We start from the raw sequence: 15,422 nt of genomic DNA, 5'->3' as shown, positions 1-15,422 counted from the left end.
ATTTTAATTTTTAAACCTATATTTTCAAAATTGTTATAAATGTTATTTTAATTTGAAGCAGCTTTTTAGTAGCTGTAAACATGGTATTACAATGAGGAACACTAAATACTCAACCTAAAGAATTACTTTTTAACAACAAGTAGTTCTTTTTTTTTTATAGAAAGATCTAAAAGATTTGATAACGTAAGCAACTATATACTTTATTTTTAATGTAAAAATAATTAAAGCTCCAATTAAAATTTTCATGTAAAACAACCAACATTAAAGCTATCCCAATGTCAAGTGGTAAAAATAAATATTTTTAAAGCTTTAAAATTTGCTCTTATTTTTTAATTTTTCTTCGTTTATATTTAATAACGAAACATTAATAAGGCCCAAGTTGAAGTTTTATGTTAAATAATTCAATTTAATAAATTTCTTGTTCATATTTTTTGACTAAAATAAAGTAAAAAAATAAAAATATTTAAAGTAAATATCAACATACACTGTTAAAAATGATAAAAAGTTTATCCCAACTTTAATATTCATAGTGTGCATCTAATCAAAATAGTGTTCTGCCTATAGAATTATACTACTAGGAAACTTAGGGAGGTAAAACATTATATTCTATAGCCGTTTATTTTGTATTATTGTGTTTTATAAATTATTTATTGCATAAAATGAAAAGTTGTTTTTATGTTAAGAAACTTAAACATTAACAATTAAGGATTACATTTTATACTTTAATGCTATAGTAAGTGCATAGTTTTTTTTACAAGTAATTAAGTATAATGTCTTTAACACACGTGTGAAATAAAATACATTAAATACGTAATGTATTAAATTGTTAGAATTGTAGTATTATTCATTCAAAAGTTTTTGTAACACCTATTTGTCAAGTCATCATCATTTTGTATAACACTTTAGTGTGATTTTAGAATTTTAGTATGATTTCGTTTAACTTAAACCTTGTTGAATAAAAAAAGTTTTCATACAAAACAAACTTCTATAAAAAATACTCCATGCAAGTTAGAAAGTAAACTTTTTTAAAACATTGCTAAATATTCCTAGCTTAAAGTGAAAAAAAAAATTGTTATTTCATCAAATCTAATAAATAGTCAAAGTATGAACTAGTGCAATATTTTAAATATACAGTATTTCTTCCTTGAAAAAAAAATGTTCTTTTATTTTTCATCATAAATCAATAAAATAAATGAATATTTTCTAAACTTGCAATTTTGTCCAAGTTTTTTTATTTTATTTTATTATTTCACTTATTTTCACTACAAGTACTTTTTACTTAAATATTTACTCAAACTAACAACCATCTGCTGGTTTGAAAAAGTTTTAAATATTTTTACAATTTAGAGAATTCTCGTTTTTGCTTCATATGATTTTGCCTATATTAACAAATTTTAATTTAAAAATAAAACTAAAACTTACTGTCAAACAAAATGTTTTTAAAAATTGGTTATGTCATATTTTTCATTTAAACGTTTTAAAACATACTTGACTAATCAACTAACTACAACAATTATCAATACACTTTTGAATACCTGTTTTCACAATTGTTATAAAAATACAATAAGAAATAATTCCATTTAAGTTTTTGGCAAGACTAGTACTAGATCAATACTGTTTAAAACATTCAACAAACTCTACACGGTCAAGATATATTAATTATACTGCTTTCCTATTTAGTATTTTATTATTTTAGAAGAAAAAGCAGTTTATAAAAGCTAAAAAATAAGTTTTGTTATACATTAGTTCTTGCTAGCTGATACATTTTACTTATTCTAACCATAAAATTAAAAAAAATTGTTAATAAATAATTGAAGATTACATTAAATAACTAGAAAGAGTTTATACAATATAAAATGTCTATAATAAAAAATAATAATCAAATCCTAACTTTTGAGTTCTAAAATTTTAGTGTAAATGTTTTTTTATGTGAATGTTTTAACATCTTTGTGATGTAAGAATTAAGTCAATAAAGGATTAGTCACACAAAAATATTGAAATACTCAATACAAACATGCAAGTTGAAACATCGACTGTCTGTAAAAGAAATTCTAGCTTTTTTAACTCCTGAATAGTATGGGGTAAATAAATAAAAGTATTAAAAAAGTAAAGTCTGGCCATTTGACAAACAATACTTTTTTTAAAGTTTTTACAAAAACAACTAAAAGAATTTTAATAAGTTTTGTATTACAAGAATAAGTATTAGTTTTTTTTTTTCCAAACTATTTTGTGGATCTTTAAACTGTTTAAATAAACTGAAAAAAACTATTCAAATATATAACTAAATAACAGATTTTTTATTTTTATGCAGACATGCTAAAAAAAAACATTATTTTTTCTAAAACATCAAAATAAAATTTTTAGATAAACTTTTTACTGTGTTAGTAAGCTTTATCAAAATAATAAAACTATTAACATTTTTTAAAAAAATTTTTAAACACGCAGTAAATTAATAACTTTAAGTATTTTCTATATATATATTTTTTTTTTTAACGAAAAAAAAGCGCTTAAATATTTAGTTCTAAGAACTAGTGTACGAAAAAACCTTTCGGTTATTAAGTCATATACCAGGATACAGTTTAAAGTCATGTCCTCGACAATTACTAATAAAACAATCAGTTAAACAAAATGAAAAGTGTAAGAAAATAAAATGAATAAAGTTTCAAAATCAAGTTCTTAGTTTACAAGATAAAAGCTTTAATCTATAGTTATACTTTTATCTACGTTAACACTTCAAAAACTAAAGTATTTAGATAAAAATACAATATTTTAAATCTTTAATATGCATGTTTTTGTAAAAGTCTTTGAGTTTTATTTGATGAATATACTTTTTAAACTTTTTTCTTCAAGTTTTAGACACAAATATACAATCTAGCAACAAAGAAAAATAAATAAATTATGATAGTACCAATATTACAAGAAGTTTAATAACCATTCAAACAAACATTTGTTTGAAAAACTTAATGGTGTTGAAGTACACCAAGTAAATAAAATTAAATAAATGACTTTATTCTAAAAACAAAATAATGGGGACTTTATGAAGCTAATTTCTTTACTTGAAATGTATATAAAAGTAGTAAAAAGTTTTTTCTTTTAATCCAAAATTATTTAAAGTACTTGATTTATTTATAAAACTTTAATTTTCTCAGTTACAAGTCGCAACTTGGATTATTAAATGATTACATCATATCGTGAAATCACAACACTAAGCTTATTAACTAATATATACATGAAGATGATTATTTAACTTAAGGCTTGCGTGGCATTTCGGTTATTTGTAACAGCTTTTCAATAGCTGTGAAACTTTAGATGATTAAGAATTAAATATCAAGATTTTAGACACTTCTCTGTAGATATTTCTAAATATAGCGATTAGTAGCTTTTTATAAAATTAACATGAGTACTTTAAGCAAGTTAAGAGTTTTAAATAAATATAAAGTTTAAAAGTTAACTATTTTGGTTCAAAAAAAAAAATCACAAAAAAGTCAGTGATGTAGATACCGATATTTTGAAATTTGTATTTATTTAGGAAAGCTAAATATAAACTATTGAAATTATTTTTTAGCATAAAATTTTAAAATAGGGTCAACAAGTAGAAATGTTTTCAAACTACTATAACAAACTTTATGAGTAAAAAGTCTAAAATAGTTTTTATTCACAAACAAATGCTAAAACAATAATAATAATAATAATAGTAATAATAATAATAGTGTTTGTGATGACTAGTACAGTTCAAGTTGACATATAAATAATCATAACATACGTAATATAGGTAATATACGTTCAATCTATAGTAAAAACAAATGTAACATTGTAGTTTCAGCACTTCAAAAACAAATTTATTTTTCAATATGTTTTAATTCTTCAAAATTTAAAAGTAGATTACTATAGTTCAGGTAATGATAGGAATTAGTAATAGAGTACTTATTTCCAAAACTAACTTGTCCTGGTTATTAATTAGTTTAAGATCTTTATTTTTTATTGTACTTTTACGAGGTTGAGATTAAAGTAAGATGTTTCAGGTTTTTATAGCTAATGAATATGTTAACAAAAAGGTTATCAATTTTTGTATTTTATTATTTTAATTTGTTATTATTATTTCTTATTAATTCTTTATTTTCAAATTACTAGTTAAAAGTCACAAAATTTTTTTGTCAATTAAGGACGTCATTCTTTGAAATCACAACGAGAACCTGAAAAACCAGTATATAAATGTTATTAATGTTTTAATTACAAACCACCACCGTAATTACCGATGTTTGTAACAGCTTTCTAGAGCTGTAAACTTGTTTATTAATTAAGTAAAACTAACCACAGATAACTTGAAAATATATTTTTAAGTAAAATTCTATTAGTATAGCAACAACCAGTATATATTTATTGAACTATGACATAAATTTTTAGAGAATAAAGATTGTAAAACAGTTTTATATAACAAAAAACCTACAAAAAACCATAATAACAAAAAACATTTATAGTAAACTGTATAATTTAAGTAAACATGTGAATAATTGTAGTTAATCTTACTTGAAAACCTAAGGTAATGTAGGTTAGCTCATTATTAAAATAATTTTTATTATCGCAATTACAGAGCTTGCAATACAACTTTTTTCGATATGTTTAAATTAATTAAAATTTAAAAGTAGTTCAATAAAACACAATTAATATGTTTCAAAAATTCTAATTATAAAAACTAACTTGTCCTAGTTTATAATTAGTAAGAAAAATTGTGTTTTTTATCTTTTAGTTTTCTATCTATAAGAGATTGAGATTAAAGTTAGATGCTTTAGATTTTATTAGCAATAGAATATTTCAACAAATAACTTATCATTTTTTTATTACAAAGAATTCGTCATAACACTAAGCTTTTTGTATTTCTTCTAACAGAACGCAGCCTTCTACTTTTTTTAAATAAATACTAAAGTATAAAAACTCTTTAAACTCTTACTAAAAGTTCATTCAAAAGTTTTGTTTATTATAAATAAAACAAAATTTAAAAAAAAACGTTTTAATTTTATTTTACCATTAATTTTATAAGTAACCTGTTAATACTACATAGTTTCCTTCACGTTTTAGACAGAGAGACAAATTGTAAACAACAAATAAAAAAATTTAACTATGATAATACTGCTTAAAAATAAGTTTTGATAAACAACCATTCGTAGGAAAAACTGTTAGGTGCTAATGTACACCAAATTATTTTTTTTTTTAATAATTTTAATAGAAATTTAAACTATGATAATTTTAAAAAACATAATTGATTTCCTATAAGTGTATTATAGAAATTAGTGTAAGTTATTTCTTTGTTTTCAACAAAGCTTAAATGTTAACTTTCGTTATAAAACAATAGTTTTTATATGCACGTTTATATATATTTTATTTTAACAGTTTTTTTTCGGTGCATAACTTATTTGAAAATTTATAACAGAATACATTTCATTTTTCCTATATTTATTTTAGTACTTTCGTAGTAAGGCTCATCAGAAAATTTAATTTCAATTTGTATTCATTTTGACTTAGTAAGATACAATTTCTGATGAGCCTTACTACGAAAGAAATGAAATAAATTTAAGAAAAATGAGATGTATTCTGTTATATATTAGTAAAAAACTTAATTGTTTAATATTTATTTTAAAATACTAGAAAAAAGTTGCAAACTTGGTCTATCAAATGATTACGTCACATCTCAAAATTACAAAAATAGCTAAGCAAGTAATATATATATTAAATTGAAATATTACTAGATCAGAAAAATCCTAAAGCAAATGTTTATAACAGCATTACATAAGCTGTAAACTGACCTGTTAATTAAGAAAGCTACTTATCAAGATTTATGATATAAATTTTTTTGCACATTTATAATACATAAAAATATTATATTACGGAAAAAAGTAGTTTTTCTTAAGTTAACACAAAAAACGATTGGTTTAAATAAACTGTTTGTTAGTAAAAATAATATGTAGTTGTTATCAACCGTTGGTTTAATTTTAATACTTAGTTAAATCCATAGTTCGACTTGATCAAAAGCGCCTTTCCTTTATTAATTATTCCTTTTTCAATGTGTTCGATGAATATATATCTGCCTAGTCTATTATTAATAATGTTTTTCTATTTCAATGTTAGTCATTGCATTAACTACTTATTATTTTTTTTTCATATCTTTCAGAACCTTAATTCTGAAATTGTACGTTTTTAGTTGTATTGATTTATATGTTATGCCTTAGCAAAAATATATAAACAAATTAAAAAAATCGGTTTAACAACTGTGCAGAACCAAATTCTGATAGTCCTGATTGGTAAACCGGGTTAATGTTTGTTTAAGAGGATAAGTGATTCTTTAATTTTTATTCCTGCTTTGTATTTTTAAACTATAGTGTGTTCAAAATGGCTTGGATCATATTATGATGTAGAAGTGAGTTATTTACTAAGCTGCTGAATTTTTCAACAAAATCACTGAAATGATTGATTTCAGCGTCCCTGTAGGATTTTTCTGATTTTTACAGAAAATGATTTCTATCGGTGAGAAGATAGAAGCCGATGTTAAAATGGATAACTTGTTTATTAATCTTTTAATTTTGGACCTAACAGATCGTTGATAGAGTAATGATGAAATTGTTTTTTTAAACTGTTTAATTATATTTTTCAATCAACGCTATTTAAAATTGGAAAAATATATAGTTTAAAGTATTATGTTAAAGCCACTTAAACATTAAACTCTTGTTGTCATAAACAAGTTTAGCCCATATTACACATTTATAATTAAACTTCAAGTTGTTGTTTGTCTTAGTGAAAACGATTATTGAGACTTTAGTAACCGAGTTTTTTTACGTTTACTTGAATATAAAAAATATTAAACAATAAACTAAAAGCTTTCTTTTCTAGGGCTCAAAAAACTATGTTTTTTTCATGCTAAATATTTAGAATGAAAACTTTGATTTAGCACCTTCTATGGTTGTGTAACTAAGCTTAACTGAAATTTTTACTTAACAACTTATTTTTATAATATACTGTTAACCTCATTTTTTAAGTTTAAGAAAATGAAATCTTATTGGAAGGTAAAAAAAAAACTATGACTGCATTATTACTAAAAAATTCTTTAAGTTAGAAGTTTTGAGTCATACCTTCTGGTGTTTAAGGCATTAAACACTTTAAGTTATGAAACTTGACTTTTTCAAAATTATTTAAAACTTCAGAAAATAACGGCACAACAAATTATGCATTTTAAATGCTCCTAGTTAATAAGTAGTTAGGCAAAATTGGTATAACTGCTTTACTTTATAGTTCAATATAATCTTTGTGTTTTACTTATTTTCAAAGAAACTGTTAAGTGACACATATTGTATATATAAAATGATTCATATAAACAAGTATAAATAAAATGTATATATGTAATAAATGCAAAATTACGTAAATTAAATTTAAAATAAATAACTAACTGTTTAGTTTAATTTTTGATATCATTTTACTTTACTCATTGTTCCCTCAAGTAAAAGTTTCAATCTATGTTAAACAAAAGGTTACGTTATATTAAGAAAACACAACAGTGAGATAAATAATTAGTATATATATGTAACTGGTTTTTTAACAACAGACGGGTGATATAGAGACTGATATATGTAACAGCTTTCCAGTAGCTGCAAAATATTTCGTTTATTAAGGAAACCGAAGTACAGAAAGTGTAGTGTTTTAGCAAAAAAAAGAAAATAAAGCAATTTTTAATTAGAAAAAAAAAACTTAAGAAAGTAAAAATTCTAGAGCTGTTTTCATTCACAAAAAACTAAAAAGCTACTAAAATGACTAGGTTTTACAAACTATTACGTCATATCGTGACTAAAAAAGGTTGAACTGGTTAAGTATTACCCAAATTTTTCAAATTATTTAATAATAAACTAATACTGTAATTTTTGAATTTTTTCTTAATATAAACTAGCATGTTTTTTGAACATAATGATTATCTCTAAGAAAATAAGTTTCATAAATGTGTAAATCTTCAAAATAAATATGGCGATAAATGCATATATAGAATTATTTACAGCATTTAAAATGTTTTGGTATTTGAAAAAAAGACATTTGATTAAACAATAATTAGGTAGTTCACTTTTGGATAGTTGAAAAACATAATTTTGATACAACTAATGTACTGTAACCAATAAGTTGTATTACTAAAATTAATTAGTTTTAGCATTTACTTTTAAATAGTTTGAATGGTTTGCTCTAAATAATAACCGATATAAATTTTGTAATTAAGATAGTTTTTATTAAAACATATTTTAGTACTCTAAGTACTTATTAAACTAACTAATTTTGTATGGACTAATTTGGTTTAAAACTAGAGAGTTAATGTAAGTTTGGTTTACAATTCTAAAGTAAAAAATAATAAGATATATTTTCAGATCTTTAAATCAATTACACGTTTAAATTTTTTAAAGAAAATACGATATTAACAATGTGTTCACGTTTAACGCGAACTGATACTTATTTTTTATTATATAAATTAAATTCTGATTTAAATTTATTTTCATACTGTCTTGTTGTTCTACGATTGCAATTTTTCACCAAGCGAGTATTTTTTCAAATGAGTAAAAAAAAATTCTTACTAGTTAGTATGTGAGAAAAGTAAGTAAAACAAGTTATTTTTAAAACTCTGACTAAGTAAATAAACACTTTAAATGATTAATATAAATATTTTGCTTTCTCAAAAAAAAAAACATGTTTTAGGGAAACAATCAATTATCTGTTAAACATTTCTTTTTTAATTGAAACTTTTTTTATTGATATTTTTAAGTTAGGTAACAAGCATTTGCTAGATAATAATAATATATTATTATATAAATATAAAATGATCACTATCTATTCCAATAATATCTAACAATATCATTCGTTTAATTTTCATAGAAATATCTATTAATAACAACACAATAAAAAAACTGTAATTTTGTAAACATTATGAATAAAAAAATATTTTAGTTATTTAATACTTTAGTTAAACAAAAAATAATTCTTAATCGGAAAATTTGTAAAATAAACTGCTAAAAATTTAGATCTGATAATTAATACTAGTAAAAAACTAGTGAAATATTCCGGGACTTACTGGTAATCATAAGTTTTACAATTTATTTTTAAATAATTGGTCAGACTCGAATAATCTCATAGAAATACTTACATATATTAATATTTTTTATTTATTATACAAACATATTAAGTTTACAAGCATCCGCTTGATAAAGTAAAAGAAAACATGAAAAACCTTATATATGATCTGGACATCTTACTTATTTATATGTATATCAGTTGAAGCACTAAATTGTGTGCATTGCGAAAATTACAACTGTGTAAGGCGAGTTTTAATAAATTTTACATTATAATAAAATTATAAAATTTATGTTAAAAGATCTAAGAATTTATTATAGACTTTAATTAGTTGACCTTAAAAATTTCAAAAGTTCAAAGTAAATTTAGAATATTCATGTCTATTTATAAAAAAGTAAGTGGTTAAAAAAAAACTTTAATCAAATATTTGTTTCAAAATTGAGCATTGAAAAATTTTAAACTAGCTTGTATAAAGTTATAATTTAGAATCTAACTTATCATTATTATTAAACTTACTTTCCTCATAAGTAAATTATACCGAGTTAAATATATTTTAAACTTAAATTAATTTTGCTTTTTAGTTTGAAACTTACGTTAGTTTTATTAAACAATAACGGTTTAGTTTTCAAAAAGCGCAAACATTTACAAGCAATACTTTAAATTTTGTTTAGTTAAACAGTATAAAAGTTTTAAAAAAATTGTTTACAACACCAAATCGAATCAGTAAAAAGTTTTTGTAGAAGCAATATTTTTAATAACTTAATTTGTACCTAGTTTATAAATAACAGTAAAGAATAACAATGGAATATAACACATAGGTGGCAAACCTCTCAAATGATAACGTATTACCGTATACCAACAGAAACGTTAAACATTAACAGTATATAGACTTCTTTGATATATAAGTGGTAGTTTTAAAATGATAAAACTGTAAAATTTTGATTTAAAACAGTTTTTCGAAAAGCTGTAAAACTGCATATGAATTTTACTAAATTGGTACTTTATATTTTACTTTAACATAAAAATAAAGTTTTTGCAATAAAAGAAAATACATTAATAATCTTTCTTTCTTATACAATTTTTTTTTTTTTTTGAATTCTTGAGTGTTATTAGATGTCTAATTTTTTGTAGATTTCTTAAACTTGAACCTAATTAACAAAACTTTTATAAAATTTAAAGTATACTAAAACTATTTTTCCTAGAACGGTGATTCTTTGTCCGAGTTTTTAAACAAAGCAAAGCCATAAGATTGTCTTAGAACGAGTACAAGTAAAAGTTATTTTTTATGATCCCAGAGTTTTTAAAAAAAAACTTTACATTTCAAAGGATGACGTTATGTTTTGTTTTCATAACAAAATCCAGATTAATATTTATAAACAAAATGTATTTTTTATTTTTTGTTTTTCAAAATTAAAAAAATATTCAATGCTGACGTCAATCCGTGAACCAACAACAAAACGAAAAGAAAAATAGTATACCATCTTTTTTGATTTGTACAAATATAATTTCAAAATTATTTTAAACATTTTCTTATTTTGAAGCAGCTTTTTAGTAGCTGTAAACATGCTTTTACAATGAGGAAAACACAATTCCTAATCTGAAAATTTAATTTTTAGCAACAAGTAGTTTTTTTTTTTATTGAAAGATCTAAAATATTTATAACGTAAGCAACTATCGACTTTATTTTCATGTAAAAATAATTAAAGCTACAACTAAAATTTTTAAGTATAACAATCGAATATTAAAACTACTTCAATGTAAAGTGGTCAAAACGAATTTTCTAAAAGATTTAAACTTTTCTCGTATTTTATCATTTTAGTTTGTTTAATTTTACTAACATAACAATAATAAGGCCTAAATTGAAATTTTATGTTAAAAAAAAACTTAATAAGTCTTTTGTTGATATACTAAGATTAAAATAAAGTTTCAAAATAAAAAAATTTGAAGTAAATATTAACAGACACTGTTAATAATAATTAAACGTATAACCCAAGTTTATTATTCATGGTGTGCACCTGTGCAAAATAATATGCCGCGTTTAGAATTATACATCTAGAATGCTAAGTGAAATAAGATACATTAAATACGTAATGTCTTAAATTGTTAGAATTGTACTGTCATTAATTTAAACAGTTTTTGTATAACCTATTTGTTAAGTCATCATAATTTGTATAACACTTTAGTGTGATTTTAAAATTTTAGTGCGATTTCGTTTGACCTAAACCTTATTAAAAATAAAGTTTTCATATAATAGAAATTTATATAAAAAATACTCAATGCAAGTTAGAAAATAAACTTATTTAAAACAATGCTAAATATTCCTAGTTAATAGAGAAATAAAAATAATTAGTTATTTCATCAAAGTTAATAAATATTTAAAATTTATGAACTAATGTAATATTTCAAACATACAATATTTTTTTTAAATGATAAAAAGAAAGAAAAGTTCTTTTAAACTTTCAACATAGTAAATATAATAAAGTATTATTTTTTAAAACTTGCAACTTCTCCAAAGTTTTTATTTTATTTTATTTTCAAATTGTTTTTACTACAAGTAGTTTTTACTACAAATAATAATAAATAAATATTTATTAAAATTAGCAACCACCTTCTGGTTTGAAAAAGTTTTAACTATTTTTAAAGATTTTATAAACTCTCGTTTTTGCTATATTTAATTTTGTCAACATTAACAAGTTGTTTTAATTAAAAAACACTAAAACTTCTTTCAAACAAAATATTAAAAAAAAATGTGTTTGTCAAATCTTATCGCAAAATAGAGCTTAGTAATTTGGTTAACTATGTTTTTATAAAACTTTAGTAATATAATATTTTTCTCATAAATATCTTGTTTTATCTCTTATTTAACATATTATTTATATAATTTTTTTAAATAAAATTATTACGTTTTTTAATTCTAAGAATAAAGTTTTATATCTTTACTTTTATTATGTAAAATTGTTTATTTTACTGTAAAAAAAAATATTCAAACATTTAATTAAATCAATGGAAAATTATCAAAAACCTTTTTTTTTAAAATCTAACAGCTAAAACATTAACTTTTTTAAAGCAACAAAATAAAACAATTCATAACGTTTTGACACTAATAGTATTTTCTGTTATTTAACAAATACTCTCTTATGTGGTAAATGATTAATATATACTCTATTTCGTCAAGTTAATGTTTTTATGATAACCTCATTTATACTTAATAAAAAATCATATTAAAATGTATGTATTAATCTATACATTATTTCAAGTTTCAACCAGGGAAATATATTTTAAACTGTAAGTAAAAAAAACTGACTTTTAGCAATAATATTACTATAATATTATATATAATAGTCGTTTAAATGGACAACAATTCAGTGTGAATACATACAATAAAAATTTTCAAAATGCTTATTTTGCAAAAAAAATCTGAAAGCTATAAAAATTGATGAGTTTACTAAAAAGTCTTGCTAAACTTTAGCTGTAAATCAAAAAAAAAACTCTTATATTTTGAATAAAGCTAATGTCTAACAATTTTCACATAAAGAAGTTGTTGTTAATATGAGTTTTGATTAGATATCTTCATATTACTTCATTTTTCTGTTCTTTAGTTAACTTATGTTTAGTTAATTGATAAAAAATACAAACTTAATTTCTTTAATGCTGACGTCATATCATTAAAACACAACAATAAGCAGAAACAAATAGTATAAAGTTAAGACTGATTTTTAAATAATCTAGAAATTTAAGTAACTTATAATCAATTTAAAACAGCTCTCCATGTGCTGTAAAGTTTATTAGTTAGGAAAAACTAAAAGTCGAAATTTTATTCTTTACTTAAATGTCATAAGTATTCAAATAGCAACCAACAACAGCAGTTGTAATTTTAAGAACTACCACAAAAATCTTTTAAAAATCCAAAAGTTTTTACATTTGTTTTTATTTTTTCATCAATATTTGAAAATGATGTTTTAGCAAAACATAATATTCTACAATAAAGTAGTACTAAGTTTTTTTCCTTATTTTTAAAGAAGTTTTAATGTAACGTATTTAGTGCTGTTTTATAATATACAGTAACCTCTCGCATCTTTACGCACTCGTGACGTTACGCACTCTCGTTTAGTTACGCATTTTAAGATTCTAAAATATTCAAAAAATAAAAATTAAATTTATTTATAATGCACAAAATAGATTCATTTTTTATTTAAAGTATGCTTTTAAATGCTAACTCACCTCTCTATATATTTAGACTTTGTAAACTTATGTTTCTTGACTTATTGATAAACATTTAATTAATATATCTTTGATACAATGCAAAATAAGTTTGTCCTTATGTGGGTAAAGATCAAATTTAAAAAAGTTTTAGTGACATAAATAATTTTTATTAAATATTTTTCTTATAATTTATATATTTTTGTCCGAAAGAAGAAAACCATTACAGCACCGAATGCATATTTTTGTGAAAGACTATAGAAACAAATTTTAATATAGACACCACACCATTTCTTAATTGTAAATAAATGCTTAGTTATAAATTGAATTTGCTAAGTAGAATGGAGTATAAATGTTGAGTATCAAATAAGTCACATATAAATAAAGATGAAGTAAAAATCCACTTATTATTAGAACTAGTAAGATTTTCAACAAGTAATATTATTTTAAATAAATCTTTACCTTTTATTTTTAATATATGTATAGTATTATCTTTTGTTTTCATATTTATAAATAAAGTAAAAAAAAATGTTAAAAGTAGGAAAGTCCCAAGTCTACTTTTAACTAGAAGCAATATTAAAATAACAGCCATTATAGTAAGTATATTTAGTACCTCTCGTATCTTTACGATATCTCATATCTTTACGCACTTTTTCTGTGGACACAATGTGCGTAAATAAGCGAGAGGTTACTGTAAATTAATAAAATATATTCTCAAATCAATATCTTTTCACTTTACTATCTAGGTAAATATTGTAACCTCGATGTTTCAAATGATTACGTCTTACTAAAAGTTCACTGTAATAAGCGAACGAGTAGTATAGAAAGTTGATTGAAATTTGAAATAAATTATCAATAGAAAATGAAGTAGCTTACTGTTAGATTTGAAACAACTTTAAGGTAGTTGAAAAAAAAGTCTAGTTTATATATAAACAACAAAAATCAGGTTATTTTCAACATACTGTTACGCAAAGTGCTTTTTAATATCTTAACAATTGGAATTTATATTTTTAGCGTTAGCAATAAAACTTATTTAGTAATTAAAATTCCTTAATTTTGAGTATTAATTTCGTTTTATGAATAAAAGTTAATTAAAAATGATGGCAGAAAATTTAATGATATATACAAAACTGTTTAACTTTAAATCGCCAATTTACTTTTAACTGTAGCAAGAGAAAAATTTCTGAAAAAAAAATATTTACCAAGTTTTCCTTCTTATTAGCTATAAAACAAAAGAAAGTATTTTTTTTATTAAAAGTAAAAGTTGTATTCAGTATTTTTGAATATGCCTTCGTATCTATGTTTAAACATAATATTTTCTCAGTTTTCATGTTGTAAACACACTATCAATATTGATTATGTTTATTAGTTTGAACCAGAAAAACAAGAACTAGAAGAGCAAAGAATAAAGATAAACTGAAAGTCAAATACTTCAAGATTTCTGTACAAGTTAAGTATTTAAATAAAAAATTAATTGGTGCTGAACCATAGAAAATAAAAAAAGCAAAATTAATTTTGAAAAAAAATGTAAAAATTTATAAGTTAATGACCCTAGAAACATATTTTATTTAATTTAAATGTTTATAAAAAGTATCTTAAAAAATTTTTCTTAATTTTTTTCAAGCTAAAATGTAACACGTTTTGCTAAAACATTTATTGTTAACATTAATTTTAAAAAAAACTTCTTTCAACGCACTATTTTACTCATCAAGCTGCAAGTTTAATCTCTCAAATGCTGACGTCATAACTTGAACCAACCATAAAAAACAAAAACAAATAGAATATAAACATTAGAGATTCAAATATATTTGTCACAATTTACATATGCTGCTTTAATTTATGTTTTCCAGTAGCTGTAAATCTACTTCTTTGATCACATAAACATAACTAAATTTCTTGACTGTTAATTTATATGTAAAGTTAACAGTGATAGCTTTCATTTACAGAAATTTAAAGCGAACAAAGTAAAAAACCAAAAATAATAGCGTTATATTGTATGTTCAACAAAATTAAAAAAAAAAGTATGAGCTTTATTTAATTTTAAATCTTAGTTTTTTAGTCATAAAAATCTTTCCTATATTTAAAATGGTTTATATTAGTTTTACAACTGAATGTCTTTAAAAAAAATTTTT

This window comes from Thalia democratica, chromosome 2 (genome assembly GCF_965202585.1).
Source record: "Thalia democratica chromosome 2, ktThaDemo2.hap1.1, whole genome shotgun sequence".
Taxonomy (NCBI): Eukaryota; Metazoa; Chordata; class Thaliacea; order Salpida; family Salpidae; genus Thalia; species Thalia democratica.
The sequence above is the reverse complement of the archived record's forward strand: the minus strand, read 5'-3'. Positions refer to the sequence as shown.